General features: G+C 45.1%; 1 protein-coding gene and 2 pseudogenes across 3 annotated transcripts in view; all 3 read left to right on the plus strand.

The window, feature by feature from the left end:
* Positions 1-16,536, plus strand: part of LOC308572643 (uncharacterized protein) — a gene marked incomplete at its 5' end in the record, with an annotated part of 82,741 nt that overhangs the window by 48,485 nt on the left and 17,720 nt on the right. The gene's annotated exons all lie outside the window — the stretch shown is intronic.
* Positions 2,421-8,906, plus strand: LOC308582741 (disintegrin and metalloproteinase domain-containing protein 20 pseudogene; annotated as a pseudogene). The gene has a single exon. The product of its transcript is annotated as a disintegrin and metalloproteinase domain-containing protein 20 pseudogene (transcript).
* On the plus strand, positions 8,930-10,974 carry LOC308582785 (disintegrin and metalloproteinase domain-containing protein 20 pseudogene; annotated as a pseudogene). The gene has a single exon. The product of its transcript is annotated as a disintegrin and metalloproteinase domain-containing protein 20 pseudogene (transcript).

The raw sequence follows: 16,536 nt of genomic DNA on the forward strand, positions 1-16,536 counted from the left end.
ACCAGGCGTCCTGTTGGCAAGACCCAGTTCTCTGAGTGCATGTTCTGAAAGCTGGGCAATAGGGGCAGTACAGGATTCCTTTTGGTGTACTGACCTCCCTGCTGCACCAAGGATTCCCTGCCCAAGCTGCTTCAGGTCATGGCAGATGTTCTCCTGGAGACACCTAGGGGATTTTAACATCCATGCTGACACAACCTTACAAGGGGCCGCTCGGGACTTCGTGGAAAGCATGGCCTCCATGGGGCTATCCCTGAATAAGTCAGGCCCAACTCATTCTGAAGCTGACCTGACACGGGTTAGAGCTCAATGTCGAGCCTACCAAGTGGCGGTAGCGACAGCAAAGAAGACTTTCTTCACCGCCTCTATTGCATCTGCAAAAAACAGCAGCAGGAGACTCTTTCAGGTGGTTCGCAATTTAGCGGAACCACCTGCTCCATCAGGGCCCAGTACAGGCCACATGATCTCCTGCAATGATTTTGCAAAGTTTTTGCAGATAAATTTGCTCAGATTCGGGAAGAGGTAGACTCCACCGTGGGAGCAGGACTGGGGTGGGAGAGTGCTAGAGTTCTGTCTAGACATATTGTGTGCGATCAATTCCAACCTGTTACGTCTGAGGATGTGGACAGGCTGCTTGGACAAGTGAAACCAACCACCTGTCTCATTGATCCTTGTCCATCCTGGCTTATAAAAGCTAGCTGGGAATGGCTAGGTAATGGGCTTTGCGGGGTGGTGAATGCTTCTCTCTGTGAGGGAGCCTTCCCAGACCTGCTAAAAGAGGCGGTTATCAAACTGCTCCTTAACAAACCATCTTTAGATGTGGCCAAAATGGCCAACTATCACCCAGTCTCAAATCTTCCATTCTTGGGCAAGGTGATTGAGCGAGTGGTTGCTGAACAACTCCAGGTATGACAGAAGAAGCGGACCATTTGGATCCCTTCCAGTCAGGATTCAGGCCTCATCATGGGACTGAAATTGCCTTGGTCGCACTGGTTGATGATCTCCGGCGGGCTAGGGACAAAGGTGAGAGTTGTTTCCTAGTTCTGCTGGATCTCTCCGTGGCTTTTGACACCATCGACCATAACATCCTTCTGGAGCGTCTAGAGGGGCTGGGAGCTGGGGGGCACTGTCATACAGTGGTTCCGCTCCTTCCTCCTGGGCCGTGTTCAGAAAGTGGTGGTGGGGGATGAGTGTTCAGACCCCTGGGCTCTCACTTGTGGGGTGCCTCAGGGTTCTGTCCTCTCCCCCATGCTTTTCATCATCTACATGCAGCCGCTGGGAGAGATCATCAGGGGGTTTGGGCTGGGTTTCATCAGTATGGGGATGATACCCAGCTCTATCTCTCAAATCAGAACCAGTGAAGGCGGTGATGGTCCTGTGTGAGTGTCTGGAGGCGGTTGGAGGATGGATGGCGGCTAACAGATTGAGGTTGAATCCTGACAAGACAGAAGTACTGTTTTTGGGGGACAGGAGGCGGGCAGGTGTGGAGGACTCCCTGGTCCTGAATGGGGTAACTGTGCCCCTGAAGGACTAGGTGCGCAGCCTGGGAGTCATTTTGGACTCACAGCTGTCCATGGAGGCACAGGTCAAATCTGTGTCCAGGGCAGCTGTTTACCAGCTCCATCTGGTACGCAGGCTGAGACCCTATCTGCCTGCGGACTGCCTCGCCAGAGTGGTGCTCTGGTTATCTCCCGCTTGGACTACTGCAATACGCTCTACATGGGGCTACCTTTGTTTTTTTAAAAAAAGATATTTATTGCATTTTTTTGAACAACAAACAAAACACCAAAGCACTTACAGAAAGCACTTACATGGGGCTACCTTTGAAGCTGACCTGGAAACTACAACTAATCCAGAATGCGGCAGCTAGACTGGTGACTGGGAGCGGCCGCCGAGACCACATAACACCGGTCTTGAAAGACCTACATTGGCTCCCAGTATGTTTCCGAGCACAATTCAAAGTGTTGGTGCTGACCTTTGAAGCCCTAAACGGCCTTGGTCCAGTATACCTGAAGGAGTGTTTCCACCCCCCATCGTTCTGAGGTCCAGTGCCGAGGGCCTTCTGGTGGTTCCCTCGCTGCAAAAAGCCAAGTTACAGGGAACCAGGCAGTGGGCCTTCTCGGTAGTGGCACCCTTCCTGTGGAACGCTCTCCCACCAGATGTCAAAGAGAAAACTACCAGACTTTTAGAAGACATCTGAAGGCAGCCCTGTTTAGGGAGGCTTTTAATGTTTAATAGACTATTGTATTTTAATATTTTGTTGGAAGCCACCCAGAGTGGCTGGGGAAACCTAGCCAGATGGGCGGGGTATAAATAATAAATAATAATAATTATTTATTGTTGTTGTTGTTGTTGTTGTTGTTGTTGTTGTTGTTGTTGTTGTTGTTGTTATTATTATTATTATTATTGGCTTCAAAATAAACAGAAGGGGATCATCTGCAAATAAAAACAATTTATATTCGACTGAATTGTGAATTGCTCCATGAATCTCACAATGTTGTCTGATAGCGCAAGCCAGGAGTTTTAAACATATTGTTACAGAACGGGGGGGGGGTCCCCCTAAACACTGAAATTAATAAATGCTAGGATGTGGGGTTATTTGTGATATGAGGGGAGAATATAAGCTGCAAAGGAATTCCTGGGTAGCCTGGCCAAACTAGGTCCCTTAAGAAAGCCATTGTGAGTTGTTAAAAAGAGAATGGCACTTCTAGCCCCAAGCGTGAGTGGAGACTGTAGATTTGGAAGGTTGCCAGGGTAACTGCTCTGGGGAAGGGCAAAGGGTTTCTGGGAAGAAGAAGGGGGGAGATCCATTTTGGGAAGGGAAAAGGAAGGACTGCCTGCAATTCTTTGGGCCATGATGTAAGATCTGGACCCCCTCCATGCAAACTGAGGGTGTAAATAGGTGAATAGACCCTATTTCTTAAAGCACAACAGCCTCCACCATGTCTTCTATTCTCCAAAGGGACACAGACCCTGTGTGGGCACCTGAGATCCCATGCACTCTTGCCATGGCTTTTGTCACAATATATTAAAGAGTAAAGGTGAAAGTGGACATCCTTTTCTGTTTCCTCAGGCCAGTGGAAAGAGAGCAGACATTATCTTGTTCACTTTAACTCTATATGCAGGTGAAACATATAATACTTTAATCCAGCATGAATAGCTCAATTGGTTAAAGCGTGGTGCTGATAACGCCAAGGCTGCAAGTTCGATCCCCATATGGGACAGCTGCATATTCCTGGGGTTGAGCTAGATCACGCATGTCCAACTGTGATCTACTATCCAGTATCAAAAACTGGAAATGATCTACCACACTCTCCCATTGTCATTCTTCAACTTAAACATATTATATTTGACTGGGGAAACCCAGCCAGATGGGCGGGGTATAAATAATAAATTATGATGGTGATAAAAATAATAACAAATTATTACCCCCACACCAGGCCCCTCCCAGGGCCCTTGGTGCACGTGGGAAGCCAACACGCCCCAAAATGTTAAACTTCCCCTTTTCCAGACGAAGAGCTCCGTGGGAAGAGGGGGTGGTGGCTTACATTCATGTAAACACAGCTAGGCTGGAGCTGGAAAGGTGGGGAAAGTTCAGCACCCACGCAGAACTAAGATGGAGACTGGAGGGGCGTGGGACCTGGCATTTTCTTTCCACAGGAACCAGTAGGAGGGGTGTCATTGTCTCTCTTGTGCGCCGCACTTCCCTTGGCTCACTCTGCAGCACTGCAGACCTTGCGGAGCATGTGTGCCTCATTGTCGACCCCACCTCCTTGCCCCGGGACTGTGGCTTGCAGGGGGGCAGAGGCAGGCACCTCACATGTTTCTGGAGCCGGCTAGCTGACTGGGTGTCGGAAAAGCCGGCAGCCAGAGCAGGGCGCTTGAGGCGGCCGCAAGGAGGCGGAGGCAGCACCTGCGCAGCCAGAGCTCTTGCTGCGGCGGTGGTGAGCAAACCTAGCTAAGTACAGGGCAGCTGCTGGGAGAGAGCGGTGGGCAGAGGTGACGAGGCCTTGGTCATGCTCGACCAAAATCCATCCCGCGATTGACACATTGGACATGTCTGGGCTACATGATCCTAAGGGTCCCTACCAATTCTATGATTTTGTAAAATCCAGTGGAAATCCAATTTTTCTGAATACCAGTTGATAGGAATCAGAAAAAGGGAAAGCACCTAAGTCTTAACAGTAGGCTTCCCAGTTTGGCCACTTTGGGAAGAAGATGCTGAACTAGATTGGCCTTTCACCTGACATAGCAGGGCTTTTTAAGTTCTGATGCTCTCACTTTCATGCATTCCCACCCTCCATCTTCCTTCTCCATTCTATTCCATCAATCAACTTAGCTCCACCCACATTCTAAAGGTAAATCTATGGAGTGTTGCTATGGTCAGAATCATCCTCCTGCTCTAGTTAGCATGCAGCTTTATTTCCACCACCATTCCAGACCAAAAGGGATTGTCATGAATGACAGGCATTAGTACAGCGCTCTAGTGAATTCTTTCACCTCTCAGGGAAAATGACTAACCGCCACACATGGCAACTGGTGCTGATCTCATGGAATGTTTTGTGTGAGACTACAGGTCAGAAACCACCACAAGGCTTTATGTATGCCTCTTACGAGGTGACCATCCCAAGAAAACTAGTCCCTAGGTATGGACAAGAACATCATGATGTCACCTACCTACTGCAGATTGAGGGAAAAGGCCATGTAGTGCATCTCAAGCAGAACAGGGGCTTTGTCCCTAAACACCTCCCTGTCTTCACTTACAGTAAGGAGGGAGACCTCCAGGTGGACTATCCTTTCATCAGAGACGACTGCTTCTACCGTGGCTTTGTACAAGACAAGCCTTCCTCATGGGTCACCCTCAGCACTTGTTCAGGGGGCCTCAGGGGTCTGCTGCATTTAGAAAATGACACCTATGAAATTCAGCCTGTGCAGAGATCTACTTCTCAACATGTGATGTATAGGTTGGAAGAAATAGAGGGTGCTGCACGTATGACATGTGGGTTAACAGAAGAAGAGCAAAGGCATCAAGAGACCATGATCCAAAAAACAGAGAATATAGTGGCTAGGGGTGCTCCAGAAGGAGGTTGGTGGACACACACCCGTTACGCAGAGGTTGCAATTGTTGTGGATTACGAAAGATATGTGAGAATTGATAGAAATGAAACTGTTGCTGCTATGCGAGTTCTAGATGTCATTCATGTTGCTAATTCATTATATGAGCCACTTGGTGTCGTTGTGACTCTTGTTGGATTGGAGATTTGGTCAGAAAAGAACCTCATTGTGATTGATAACGACATTTACACCCTGCTTTCCAATTTCAATGACTGGAGAACAAACACCCTAAATAAACATCTAGAGAATGATGCTGCTCATTTCTTTGTATATAAGGGCTTTGGACGTACGCGAGGATTATCATATTTAGGAACAATCTGTTGGACTGACCGGGCATGTGGTGTTGAATCATATGTTGGTTATAGTTTGTCTGATTTTTCTAATACATTTACTCATGAATTAGGACATAATCTTGGCATGCAACATGATTCAAAATACTGTACTTGTGAACGACATGCCTGCATTATGGCTGCAGCTCAGGCAAACACTGATAAGTTTAGCAACTGCAGTTATCAGGATTATTTTGAGCTAAGGAACACTCCATGTTTGTTAATCCCACCAGAGCCTGATAAAATGTATAAACTCAAACACTGTGGTAACAAAGTAGTGGAAGATGGAGAGCAATGTGACTGTGGTTCACCAGATCAATGCAAGTTGGATCCATGTTGCCAGTCTAACTGCATGCTGCGCCCAGGTGCCACTTGTGCTTTTGGACGGTGTTGTGCTGAGTGTCAGTATCTTCCAGCTCATTATGTCTGCAGACAAGAGGTTAGCAGCTGTGATCTTCCTGAGTACTGCAATGGGACTTCAGAGTGGTGTCCTAAAGATGTTCATGTACAAGATGGCACCCCGTGTAGTGATGGTGTATACTGCTATCATGGAAATTGCACAACTCACAGTGAGCAGTGCAAAATCATCTTTGGCAAGAAAGCAACAGCTGCTTCAAAGGCTTGCTTCAATGAACTGAATGGTCGAGGGGATCGCTTTGGCAACTGTGGCCTTAGAGATGGAACCTATAAGAAATGCAGTGCTAAGAATATCCTATGTGGAAAAATCCAGTGTGAAAATGTTTATAAACTACCTTCTTTGGAGGAACACAGCACCCTAGTTAATACACCCATTGGCAATAGGAAATGCTGGAGTACAGACTACCACAGTGGAATGGAGATACCTGATATTGGAGCAGTGAGAGATGGGACTCCTTGTGGCACTGACATGATATGCATTAATAGGCAGTGCAAGAGTGTATCGCTCTTGAACTATGATTGTAATTTCACAAAGTGCCACTATAGGGGTATATGCAATACTCATAAACATTGCCATTGTGATTATGGCTGGGCCCCTCCAAACTGCCTCTCTAAAGGCTTTGGTGGCAGCATTGATAGCGGGCCTCCACCACGAGGTAACATTCTGGATCGTAGCAATCTCAGTGCAGGATTAACAGAAGTAATTGGATTTGTTGTTCTGCTACTATTGTTGTTGTTGGTCTGGATATTTATTTCAGGAACGAACTGAGACTGAAGTTCTTACATTTAAGTAGAAGAGTTTGTCAAGCACAAAAAAGAAGAAATTCTGAAATGGATCACAGAAATGAAAAATTGGCAGTGTGCCAGATACAGAACAAACAATAGATTGTACTATTAAGATATACATTCAGTTTGCTAAGTTTTTGATTATTTTAAAAAATATTTTCATTAAATTTTCCTCCTAGGCACTCTAGGTTGTGAAAATCTTGGTTTTCTCAACAGGGGAGAATTACATTATATGTTGAGCCTCACTACATCCTCTGTCTTCCAGAAAGTATTCCCTCTACCCAGGGCTTTTTTTTCCATCTGCAACTCACCGAAACTTAGTTCTGGCACCTGTCAGGTGGGTGCCATTGCCATTCTTAGAGAATGAGAGAGACATTCATAGTGAGTTCTGGCACCTCTTTTTCTAGAAAAAATAGCACTGCCTCTACCTCATGGATTTAGAAGCTGTGATAGTCTAAGTATTGTTGGATAACAACCCCTATTAGCCCCAGTCAGCACTGACCATGTTCAGGGATGATGGGAACCATTTCCAACAACATCTAGAGGGCCACAGGTTTTTTAATTGGGTGTATGTGTGTTAAACACTGAGCAGAATTCTAGTTCCCAAATAAGAACCCATTCTTAAGGAAGTGTGTGGATTTTTAAAGCACCCAGGGGGTCCCACCACTGAAGGAGGAAAACCTTTAAATATTTTAATCATGCTATGTCCATATTTACCAAGGCAACTGAGTGACTTTCTCTGGAAATCATCTGCCTGCCTGTCAGCTGTTTCCCCTAGTTGCCTGTATGAGAAGGAAGGAGGATGGGAGCCAGTCAGGCAAGTATGTGTCTCCTGTGGCTGAGTTCCATCCCTTTCCACCAATAGTAGGCCCACCATTTCACTGCATTCCAGATCTTCTTTCCCTTCCAGGCCAATTAGAAGGGGATGAGGAGGGTGGGGATGGAGCAGCCTGCAGGGGGAACAGGCCAAGGAAAAGGAAGCAGTGTTATCTACTCACCTTGTCTCCCTTCTCCTCTCTGGTCCAAAGATTGGAGTGGGTGGCCAAGCTGCTCTCCTACCCATCAAACATTTCTCAGACAAAAGTATGGATGCTTCTGTGAAACCGTAGGAAATTGAGCCCATAAGTGCAGGAGGCAGGATTAACACAACAACCTCCTGCTTTTTCTCCTAAAAAACATTTGAAGTCTAAACTTTGCACATGGACAGTGGGAATTTATCAATTCTACAACTTCTGCTACTTGTTTTGAAAGGAATGTTAAGCTCTTGTAAGCTTCAACTATCTGTCTCTTCATTGTAAATTCAAACAAGCACATTTCTTTGCTTCTGGTGAAGTTCCCTAGAAAAAAAATTAAACCATTAAAAATAAGTCTATGAAATCAGCTTTCTGTAACCAGAACTTACCTCCTCACAAAACACACACTTCTCCTCCCTAGCAGTTTTTAAAGCACAATAGCCATCCATCTATAGGATGCTACTTTGTTTTATAATGACTCAGGTTAAATTATTGCAAGTTCATGTTACCTCCAAAGGTGTTCAGACACATTTTGGAGTGATTTTACCATCTTGAATTTGCTTTTCAGCTTCCTTTTTACCAGCCTCCTCTGTGGTGGACCCTACACCTTTCCCCTTACTTGAGGCGTATTTTACTGCCAGTACAGTGGTACCTTGAGTTAAGAACTTAATTTGTTCCGGAGGTCCGTTCTTAACCTGAAACTGTTCTTAACCTGAGGTACCACTTTAGCTAATGGGGCCTCCCGTTGCCGGTGTGCAGCCGCTGCGTGATTTCTGTTCTCATCCTGAAGTAAAGTTCTTAACCCGAGGTACTATTTCTGGGTTAGCGGAGTCTGTAACCTGAAGCATAATTTGCTCCCACAAGGTACAATGATGGCCATCAACTCGTGTGACTTTAAAACAGAGTTAGACAAAATCCATGAAGGATAAGGCATCAAAGGCTACTTGCCAAAATGGCTGGCATGCCTCAATTATCAGAGGCAGCATGTGGCTCAGTAGCACTTCCTATCACAAGTGGGGTAAACATACAGTTCCTGATTGTGGGCTTCCTAGTGGCATCTGCTTGGCCACTGAAGAAACAATATGTTGCATCAGATGGACCTTTGGCCTTATCCAGCAGGGTTTTTATTATATTCTGTAAATGCCTGTTCAGCTAAACCTCTCTTCTATCCATTTTCTCTACAGTGGTACCTCAGGTTACATACGCTTCAGGTTACATACGCTTCAGGTTACAGACTTCGCTAACCCAGAAATAGGTTAAGAATTTGCTTCAGGATGAGAACAGAAATTGTGCTCCGGCGGCGCGGCAGCAGCAGGAGGCCCCATTAGCTAAAGTGGTGCTTCAGGTTAAGAACAGTTTCAGGTTAAGTACGGACCTCCGGAACGAATTAAGTACTTAACCTGAGGTACCACTGTACTAAGTTCTGTGCTCAACCAAGCTCTGTCCAAATTCCAAAAGTGAATATACTGACTGTTGCTACGGACATATTTCTCTTGCTTCCCAACTTGCTTGAGGTTCAAAAGAAGCTTCCCTGTGTTGAATGACATGCAAGAGTGGAGTGCTCTAGTGAATTCATTCACCCGTCAGGCAAAATGACTAATGAACTTGCCTGGCTGCTGCTGCTGATCTCATGGAATGTTTTGAGTGAGAATGCAGGTCAGAAACCTCCACATGGATTTAGATATGCTTCTTATGAAGGAAACTGACCCCCAGATATGGACTACAAGAACCCCATGATGTCACATACCTGCTGTAGACGGAGGGGAAGGTCCATGTTGTGCATCTGAGGCAGAAGAGGGGCTTCACTGCTAAACACCTCCCTGTCTTCACTTACAGTAAGGAGGGAGACCTCCAGACGGACTATCCTTTCATCAGAGACGACTGCTTCTACTGTGGCTTTGTACAAGACAAGCCTTCCTCCTGGGTCACCCTCAGCACTTGTTCAGGGGGCCTCGGGGGTCTGTTGCACTTAGAAAATGACACCTATGAAGTTGAACCTATCCAGGCGCCTGCTGCTGCTTCTCAACACGTGGTGTATAGGTTGGAAGAAAAGGAGAATGCTTTTAACATGAGGTGTGGGCTACCAAAGGAAGAGCAGGGTCATCAATTGGCCTTGATCCAAAATACAAAGAATTCAGCAGCCCCAAGTGCTGCTGCAGGAGTCTGGTGGGCACACACCCGGTTTGTGAAGCTTTCAATTGTGATAGAGCATCAACTATATGTCAAGTTTAACAGAAATGAAAGTCATGTTACTATGGAAGTTTTGGATGTCATCCACACTTCAAACTCACTATATGAGCCACTTGCTGTTGAGTTGTCTATAGCTGCACTGGATATATGGTCAGCAAGGAACCCCATAAAAGTTGTTAATGATATGGATATTACACTAGAGAATTTTAATCTCTGGAAAAGAGAATCACTCACTAGGCATATACAAAATGATGCTTCTCATTTATTCATAAATAAGAATTTTGACTTTACACCTGGAAAAGCTTTCCTTGGAACAATTTGCAATCAATATATGGCAATTGGTGTTGAATATGGGTTTTAGTTTGTTTGAATTTTCTGTCATATTTACTCATGAATTAGGACATAATCTTGGCATGCAACATGATGGAAAATACTGTAAATGTGATCAGCCTGAATGCATTATGGCTGCATTTCACACAAACTCTGATAAGTTTAGCAATTGCAGTTACAATGAGTACTACAAGCTAAGGAACAATCCATGTTTATCAATTCCACCAGTCTCTGATAAAATGTTTAAATCTCCATACTGTGGCAACAAGGTAGTGGAAGATGGAGAGCAATGTGACTGCGGTTCTCCAGTACAAAGCAAGTTGGATCCATGTTGCCAGTCTAATTACATGCTGCGCCCAGGTGCCACTTGTGCTTTTGGACAGTGTTGTGCTGAGTGTCAGTATCTTCCAGCTCATTATGTCTGCAGAGATAGGAGTAGCCCCTGTGACCTCCCTGAGTACTGCAATGGAACTTCAGAGTGGTGTCCTGAAGATGTTTATGTACAAGATGGCACCCCGTGTAGTGATGGTGTATACTGCTATCATGGAAATTGCACAGCTCACAGTGGGCAGTGTAAAATGATATTTGGCAACAACTGGTGCTTCAAGGGCTTGCTTCAGTCATATGAATGGTCAAGGTGATCGTTTTGGCAACTGTGGCCTTAGACATGGAAATTATAAGAAATGCAGTGCTAAGAATATTCTGTGTGGCTGAATCCATTGTGAAAATGTTGGTGTATTACCCTCTTTGAAGGAACACAGCAGCATAATTCAAACGAAAATTAGAAACAAGATGTGTTGTAGTACAGACTATCACAGTGGACTGGAGATAGCGGATACTGGGGCAGTGAGAGGTGGCACCCCTTGTGGCAAGAACATGATGTGTATTAATGGGGAGTGCAAGAGTATATCCCTCTTGAGGAATGAATGTAATGTCACAAAGTGCCATTATAGGGGAATATGCAACAACTACCAACATTGTCATTGTGTTTCTGGCTGGGCCCCTCCTGACTGTCTAAACAAAGGTCTCGGTGGCAGCATTGACAGTGGGCCTGCTCCACAAGGGTACATTTGGAATCGTAGTGCCAGCAGAGCAGGAACTGCAGATGTACTTGGATTAGTCATTTCTGCTACTGTTGTTGGTGTTGGCCTAGGTATTTATTTCCGGAAAAGACTGAGATAGAAGTTTTCACATTTAAGTGGAAGAGTCCATCAGCACAATTAATAAGTTTGGATTCTGGAGCAAATCACAGAAAAGAGCAATGGACAACTTGCCAGATACAGGGGAATCAACAGACTCTGTTATGTAGATATATATTTGAATATTTAAGCATTTCATTATATTAAACTAACATAGAGGTTACCAAGGCATAGACTACAGAAGTGAGGCTATACCTGTCCAGATAAGGGCATAGCTGGGCCACCAGCTGAAACTGATGGAAGGCACTTCATGCCACCAGGGCCACCTGAGCCTCAAGTGACGGCAAAGGATCCAGAGGTACCCCCAAGATACGTACCTGCACCTTCAGAGGGAGTATAATCCCATCAAGAGCAGGCGATCTCCCATCCATCTGGTCTAGGGAACCACCTACTAACAGTGCCTCAGTCTTTTTTCTCTATCTTTTTTATTGAAACCTTTCGGCATACAATACAATAAAATATAAACTAAATAAAAAAGAAAACATTGAAAAAGAAAAGAGAAAGAGAAGGGAGGAATAAAAAGCCCTCTACCAGAGGTAGATCTTTACCCTTGTCTCACACAAAAAGGGTGGACCTTCCCAGCTCTCACCTGGGGGCTTCCCTTTCTTCTCCCAGCCTCCCACTCTGGGAGATCTTCTCTTCCCTGCCTCTCACACAGGATCCTTCACCATTCATCTGTCACCTTACTGTGCAAACCCTCATTAACCTAGAGAAGATGTCACAAAACAAAACAAGCAAGAGTGAAGTGGACAGAAAAGAAATAACAGAAATAAAGATCATAAAAAATAGAGAGAAAAGAGAAATAAATAAAAAGGACTTCTGATTCGCCATCTGTCAATTATGAATATAATAATAATAAAGATAGATTTTTATTGCATTAGCCGTGAGGCCATAGCACGATATACATTGAAATAACAACATAAAATGGGGGTGGGGAGGTAAAGATAGATATTGTCCTGGGTGATTACTTAAAAAAAAACAAAAGAAAAGAAAAAAAAACTGCTGAGGCTGGAGGAGGACCGTTAAAGGGTCCTTCAGCTCCTCAGATATGTCCTAACTCGATTGTCCTTGTACAATAAGGCTACTTGGAACTTCGTTCGGTTGTGCGGCGTATCGACTGCAGCTGTGGTGTTAAAGAAGAAGTTAGTGCCGCTTTCCTCTTCATACACTAAGCAGGAAGTTAGCTGTCATCTCGGTAATCCAACAATCAGAATCCTGCAAAAAGAGGGACACTATCCAAGGCTGGATTGGGAGATGAAGCTTATTCACGAGGGGAGTTAAAAACCGAGATCTTTCATCTGTCCAGTTGGGACAGAAGAGCATTACATGTTCCATAGTCTCCAGGGTCGTGTCATTACAGGTGCATGTTCTGTTTGCGATGGGAACTCTGGAATAACGACCCGACAGAACTGCTGTAGGAAAACAGTTGAGACGGGCACAGGTAAAGGCCCTACGCTTAGCCTCCGAAGAAATTGTGAAGCAGTATAGAGGGATCCCTTCAGGGGGTGGAATAGCTAGGGCTAGGCCTGAACACGGTCCTCTTGCATAGGAAGCTGTGTTAGAGAAGTCAAGTTGCTGTAGTTTCTTTTTGATTAAAGGTAGGGCCGCCGGGCTGATACACTCTAAGTTAAGAACAGTTTTACAATTCAAATTGAGAAGAGAGCGGAATTTGAGGTTAATTGTGGTTTTCCAAGGGGAATTATGAATGTCTCTTAGGATCAGATTGGAAAAACCACCTCTAATTCGAGCATCCGATGCTAATAGGTGGAGGCTGTAGGAAATGGCTCGACTCCATGCTCGTTTAACAATTGAGGGCTGGGCGAACTCGAGTCGTAGGGCTGCACCTGAGACACATCTCGGGACGCCGGAAAGAGATCTCAGAAACATATGAAGTGGGCGATCCAAGTTACCTGATATTGCTGTAGTCCATACTTCGCATCCATATAATAATTTAGGGACAACTTTGGCATTAAATATTTGAATTGCTGCTGGAAGATGTTTGCCACCCTTCTGGTGGTAAAATCGGACAATGGCGTTAGAAGTCGTGGTTGCAGCGAGAAAGGCAGATTGTAGATGGGTGGTCCAGGAGAGATTATAAGTGAATATTATGCCTAGATATTTAAAGGCTTTTACCTTTTCTAAGTAGCCACCTGTGATCTTAAGCGGCTCCAACTTGAGTTTGCGGGAACGAGTGAAGTGGAGGACTTTCGATTTTTTATAATTAATGTTAAGAGCTTCCGCCTTACAATAGGCGATAAATGCATTAACTGCATTTGCTAGGTCCGCAACTGTTCTGGATAAGATGACGGCATCATCAGCATAGAAAAGGGAAGCAACGGGGTGGCCTGCTAAGTGAGGAGGATACTTAGATGCTAGCTTCAAAGTGGAAATTGCATCGTGAAGATAGAGATTAAACAATAAAGGGGCCAAGAGACAACCTTGTCGGACGCCCTTGGCCGTTGGAAATGGAGTAGTGAGGGAGCCGTTGGGACCACTTCGGACGCGGGCTGTGGTGTTTGAATAAAGGGAAATAATTAGGGAGAGGAGGTGCGGATCAATTCCCAGATGGGCAAGTTTGGACCATAATCTCTGCCTAGGAATGGAATCAAAGGCGGCCTCCAGGTCCATGAAAGCGGCAAATAGGTGGCCTTGCCTTGGAGCAGTGTATTTACTGGCAAGGTGATAGAGAGTTAGACAGTGGTCCATGGTTGACGCTGACTTTCGGAAACCAATCTGTTCCAGCGGTAGAATGTTCCTCTCCTGGACCCATGAGAGAAGTTCCTCCAATAAAACAGCGGCAAATATTTTCCCCGGGATGGATAATAAACTGATGGGGCGATAGTTCCTAGGGATGTTTGGCTGGCCGCCTTTGAAGATCGGAACTATTATAGCTTCTCTCCAGGAGTCGGGGATGTCTAGGGTGGAGGAGATAGCGGTGAATACAGGAGTCAGGTGTTCGCTCCACCAAAGAGGATCAGTCAGGAAAAGGTCCAACGGGACCATGTCTGGGCCGGGGGCCTTATTCCTTCGCATTGACATTATGATGTTGAAAATGCGAGTTGAGGTAAAGTTTATTGAGGAAGTGGGGCTAAGAGAGCAGGAACAGAGGTCCGACGGGGACTGAGGGAGATCTGTAAGAAGATTTGAAGAAGCGAAACTGGTTGAATAATAGGCAATCCATTCATCATCGGAAATCTGGGTAGCTGGATTGAATGGTGCCGAAGGTCTAACTAAGCGCCAGAAGGAGCGGGAGTCATGCCTCTCTACAGCCGAACGAAGAGTGGACCAAGCCTCAAGGATGTGCTGCTGTTTCTTGCGATGAATCATGTTTCTGTATGTCCTTTTAATATCTATGAGCTTTGCACGGGTTTGTGGGTCGTTGGAAAATTTAATGATTCTGACCATTTTCCTAATTCGCCTTCTTAGGGCTTTACATTCCTTGTCAAACCAAGGCGATTCAGAGAAAAGGCGTTGGTGAGTAGGCGAGGTGGTGGTTGTGTAAATTGTTGAGAAAGCATCAAGTAATTTCCGGTATTGATCAGCGGGCAGGATTGAATCAGAGGGAGCTGCAGATATATCCAGTGATTTTTGTATGTCCAGGGCAAGAGAGGAGCTGAGGCTTGTCCATTTCTTTGTTTTGTATACAGGGTGGCTTTGTACCATGGTTCTATAGTTTGAGGGGACTGAAGGTGGCTCTGTTAGGTTTAACAATAGAGTCAATGGAAGGTGGTCACCACCAAAATATTCAGCCACTTCCATTTTTGTAGAAATTGAGAATAGCTCCGGCGTCAGTAAAATGTAGTCGACAACACTGGTTCCCCGGGAAGTGATACACGTTAATTGCTGCGAGGACAAGGGAGTAATGTTGCCATTCGCGATGCAGAGATCGTTTTCCATGGCCAATTGGGCCATCAGTCTCCCCGACGCATTTGTTATAGGATCAAGAGAGCATCTGTTTCCCCAGGGGGGCTGCAGGGGGTGTCCAGGAGTGCTGCGGGAGATACTATATCATCGTCGTTGGGACCTATTCTTGCATTAAAGTCGCCTAAGAGGATTTGAGGGAGTCCTGGATTAGTTGTTTGAAGATCATGGAGCCAAGACGAAAGTTCAGATTACCTTTCATTGCGGTCGGAATTATGAATATAAAGATTATTCAGAGTATTCACTCCAGGATGGTATCCAGCTGTATTGCAGGATAATATTCAGCTGTTCCTTAGTATGCCAGACAGTGTTTTCCCAATCTTCAAAACTAAATCATTTCCACACAAAAGTCCAAAAGGGGTATTCAGTTGTCCCCTTCCTGCTAGTTTTTATTAGCCAAGAGGGGTGAGGCCTCAGAGTGCAAGTGGTTATCTTAACCAATCCAAGCAACTTGTCCACTTCCTCAAGCCTTACTAACTGAAACTCATCCAACACAACAGGACTAGACAGTGCTCTGCACACCCCTTGAGGTTCATATGCTGTAACAGCAGAGTCGATATCTTGGTAGATGCAAACAATTTTATCATCAAAATGCTTTGCAAACAATTCACAGTGAGTTGCTGTCAGTTCTTGCCACCTCCTTCAGGCTGAACTATAAAAGGCTCCACACTTCTAGTAAAAGCTCTGTCAGATGGCACAAGGAAGGTGCAATGCTGAATAGCTTAGTTGGTTAGAACATAGCGCTGATAATGCCAAAAGTCTTTCCAAAATCAGGAAGAAAGCTTTAATTTTCTGTAGGAATGGATTTAGGCACTATGACAGGAGATATTACTGTATTTATCCTTCCTTGAGTGAGGTCAGCAGAACACCACCACCTTTGCAGCTTTAAATTTGGTAAGATAAGGTCAATTTAACCTTCTAGAAACAATGATCTGGGATGTTTTAAGGCAGACGGGACCTTCCCTAGTATTACCTCTTTTCACCCCCTTTAAAGTAACAATCACACACACACACACACACACACACACACACACAGTTTTGTGAAGAAGTAAAAGTAATATTTACTTGCATAATCTAGGTCTTGAAGCAATTACACCAGCAAAATGAAGGCAGATTTATAACTACAGTGGTACCTTGGTTCTCAAACGTAATCCATTCCGGAAGACCGTTCGACTTCCGAAACGTTTGAAAACCGAGGCACAAAGGGCTGGCTGCAAGTTCAATTGGAAAAATTGAAAA

Source organism: Podarcis bocagei (genome assembly GCF_964188305.1).
Source record: "Podarcis bocagei genome assembly, chromosome: 1".
NCBI lineage: Eukaryota > Metazoa > Chordata > Lepidosauria > Squamata > Lacertidae > Podarcis > Podarcis bocagei.